We start from the raw sequence: 4113 nt of genomic DNA on the forward strand, positions 1-4113 counted from the left end.
CCTCTGGCAGGAATGAGGATTCCTCACTACTTAAGGGACCCCAATAATCAATGGGCCCCTCATCTCAAAGCTACTAGAGGCTCTTAGCCTCCCAGCTGAGGTGGCTATCGTTCACTGCCATGGCCACCAGTCCTCTAAAGACCCTATATCTAAAGGCAACAACAAAGCCAATTCCACAGCCTAGGCTATGGCTCTAGGCTCTACCCCAGCTCCTCTCTTTTTCTTCAACACACCACATTCCCCCTTGTATACCAAAGAAGAAACTCAAACCCTCAGTCAGTTGGGGGGAATTATCAGGAACAAGGGTTGGATTTTTATCCAAGATAAGGTCGCCCTTCCAGGCCGTCTAGACCACAGCATCATTACAGATGTTCACCAATCCCTCCACATTGGCCCAAAAGCTTTATATCAGTTCCTAGAACCCCTTTTCCATAACCCATGCCTCTGAAAGCTCATTGAGGAGGTTCATCAGTCTTGCAATACCTGTTCTGCTGTTAACTCTGAAGGGGGAATTCGCAGGGTAGGACCTAACCATCAGCTCTGAGGCCATCAACCACGGGAGGACTGGCAGCTTGATTTCACCCACATGCCATGTCACAAAACCTATCATTACTTACTAACTTTGGTGGACACCTTTACAAGATGGATTGAGGCTTACCCCACAGCTTGAGGAAACAGCGGACGTGGTAGCTGCTATAATCATTGAACATATCATCCCAAAGTTTCGCCTCCCACAGACCCTACAATCAGACAACAGCCCAGCCTTCACCTCCACTGTCACCCAGCAGGTCTCTGAAAGTCTGAACATCACCTGGAAACTCCACATCCCTTACCATCCCCAATCCTTGGGTAAGGTTGAGCGAGCCAACAGCCTCCTCAAGGAACATCTTACTAAACTTTCCCTCGAGACCCACTTATCTTGGCCAACCCTCCTCCCATTGGCACTTACATGGCTTAGGGCCACCCCTAGGGGGCCATCAGGCCTCAGCCCTTTTAAACTCCTCTAAGGATGGCCTTTCCTGACCCACAACTTTCCAGCCACACCCCCTCCCCTTTTATCATACCTACCCTACTTAACCCTTTTTTTTTTTTTCCTTTTTGTCTTTTTTCGTGTCCGGCAACGGACCGCAACCCTCAGTGTCGCACCCGCAGCAGACCGGGACCGGTAACGGGATCGCAACCCTCGGTGCTGCGCCCGTACCTCGCTCAGCCAGTGAGCGGGAACCGGTCTGTATGTGGGATCCGAACTCTCCGCGGGAGCGCCGCCGCACTTCCAAGTGGCGCACTGTAGCAGTGCGCCACCGGGCCGGCCCCTACTTAACCCTTTTAAGGGCCCTTTTGTAAGCCCACGCTGACTCAGTTACTCCCACCCCTGGGGACCCCACCATGGATACTCCCCAGGCTTTAACCCCAGGGAATAGCTTCTTACTGAAAAAACCACATGCAAAAACTCTACAGCCCAGGTGGACTGGTCCCCACACGGTGGTTCTAACCACCCCCACAGCCACAAAACTCCTGGGACACCATCCCTGGGTACACCTTTCCAAACTTAAGCATGCCCCCCCTGAGGCCCCATCCCAAGATGTATGGACAGCACAGCCCTTGGGGCCTATGCGGGTTCGGCTATCACGTCCTCCTGACTCTGTCTCTTAGTCCCACTGCTACTGTTTCAGGATATAGATGGAGATTTTAGTTAACAGAAACCTGGACAAAGTATGTCTATCTGTGCAGAGTTCTCCAAGTGTTAAAGCAGAAGCTTACTGAAAAAAGGGTAAAAAGTATTTTTGAAAGTCATACTGCTATGAGAAATGTTATCAGAACTATCAGCATACATTTTCCCCCTGGGTTTACTGGTCAAACAGGGTTGCATTTACCTCTGCTTGAAGGTTTTAAAGCCAAAGTTGTGAATGCAGCCAAAACGGATCATTCTGTATGCAATTCTTAGGCAAATGAGGCTAATTTGGTTATTGTTGCTAAAAAGGAAACAAGATTGTAGGAAAAGAGGAGATATGGGAAAGCTATGAAGATGTCGTTATGGTTAGGAAGGTCAAAAAGAAAAAAATACTTTTGTGTGGGAAAGCATCTTGTGTAGTGAATTTTGTCCTAGAATAGAATGGCTGAAATAATAAGTATGTGAGGTAATGAATGTTAATCAGCCTGATTTTGTCATTTCATAATGTATACATGTCTTGAAACACTACATTGTACCTCATGAACATACAAAGCTATAGTCTGCCAGTTAAAACAAAATAAAATTTTTAAAAGACAGAAACTGTCTGAATGAATTTTTTAAAATACAAGCAAGAAAAAACTAAAGTATGGGGACAAAGAAAGAAAGTTTAAGCACGTCGCAGAAGGTCTGAGTAAGTTGTAATAGTGGTTTGTGAAGGGTGAATTTATGAAAGAATTTTGCAACTGCCAGGCCTCAGTTAATTTCTCTATCTCTGCTTTTCACCTTGGACCCCCTCACTGCAGATAGAAGTGGCACCTGCATGTTCCTCAACGAAGAATGCTGTCACTACATCAATGAAACAGGTGTAGTCGAAACCAATCTCCACACTCTTGCCAAAGCTCGAATGAATTGGAGAGGTGTCTAGGGTATCCCTCAACCAGCTCCTGCTCCACTCCTAGTCCTGCATGCCCACTTCCAACAACCCTACAACACCCCTTACTCAGCAGGAAGTAGCCAGATCTGAGTTGTCACCCTATAACAAAAAAAGGTCAGAATGTTGGGCTGGCAGGATTGGGAGGACGGGAAAGCAGCAAAAAAGTAGTGACAGAGCCCCCATCTTGTGAACTCCACCCCTCCCCTTCATCTTGTTAAATGCCACCCCCTTCCCTCTCCCCTCTCCCTCCCCAGAACGTGGGAACCAGAAACTGAATGCTATTCAATTCCTTACCATATATGGGCAAAGAAACCTCACCAACAGCCCTCCCCTATAAGTACACGCTTGTATCCACCCTGGGCGTGACTTCCCCAGCCGCACTCCCTTGCGGGGCCATGGAACCTCGCCGGGGAGCACCCCCATTAAACCTACCCTAAATTTACTGCCTGGCTCCTGGTTTTCTTTGCTCCACTTTGAGATTAAAACCTTCAAGATTCAAACCTAACAAAAAAGGAAATGAAAAGTAAAAATACCAGCAATATGACCATTCCAGGTTGTGTAATGGTTGTAAGCCATCAACCTTAAAGGCATTTGATTGAATAAATCAAATGACAATGGAGAACTACGTGAGTCTTGCTTGTTCCTTTTTATGTAACTGAATCTCAATTGCCCCAGAGAAGTTTACCCAGGCACAGCATGTAGTGTTAGCAGTAACATAGACAACATCTTCCTGAGCTAATAATCAAGAACAACTCTATTATCTAAGACTACCCTGGATAGAGATGTTAACATGCTGCTGCTCAGCAATAGCCTTTAGAGTGGAATCTGCAAAAAAAAAAAATCATAGGACAGGGCCGACCCCGTGGTGCACTCGGGAGAGTACAGCGCTGGGAGCGCAGCAGCGCTCCCGCCATGGGTTTGGATGCTATATAGGGATGGCTGGTGCGCTCACTGGCTGAGCGCGGTGCGGGCGACACCAAGCCAAGGGTTGCGATCCCCTTACCGGTCACATGAAAAAAAAAGAAAAAATCATAGGACAGCAGCTAGATTTCTTGTCATTTCTTCATTAGTAGCTATACTATATGTGGTTCAAGAGATCTGCCAAAGGAAGCAAATCTAGAATCCCATAATTCACCAAGGAAAACACACTTGACCCCTTGATGTAGTGAGTGGGAAGTGGCCAATGAATATTCCAGTGATCAGCTTTAGACTTAGTATGTATTGATAACAGAGCAGTCTAACATCCCAATCCACACTGGCCTCCTGCTGTCCAGCTGACTAAACATTTAGAGGCCCAAATAGAGGTGTCCCACTCACAGAAGGAAATATACCTAATATGAGTACAGACAATTCTTCCATCCATGAACTATTACATGCAATGAAATTAAACCAGGAGTTAATTATACTACTACATATTACTAGTGATGACTCCTTTGGGGATTGGTTTCAATAACATTTAAAAAATATCTTAGGGAGACCCAAGGAATGTTTTTTTGTTTGTTTGTTT

At 46.2% G+C, this 4113-nt stretch overlaps 1 long non-coding RNA gene across 1 annotated transcript in view; it reads left to right on the plus strand.

The window, feature by feature from the left end:
* Positions 1–1293: 1293 nt before the first annotated feature.
* Positions 1294–4113, plus strand: part of LOC103598621 — a 4982-nt gene continuing 2162 nt past the window's right edge. Inside the window, exon 1 of the long non-coding RNA XR_551214.1 lies at positions 1294–2138. This is a non-coding gene — a long non-coding RNA (uncharacterized LOC103598621). The remainder of the gene's footprint in view (positions 2139–4113) is intronic.

Source organism: Galeopterus variegatus, unplaced genomic scaffold (genome assembly GCF_000696425.1).
Source record: "Galeopterus variegatus unplaced genomic scaffold, G_variegatus-3.0.2 Scaffold2684, whole genome shotgun sequence".
Taxonomy (NCBI): Eukaryota; Metazoa; Chordata; class Mammalia; order Dermoptera; family Cynocephalidae; genus Galeopterus; species Galeopterus variegatus.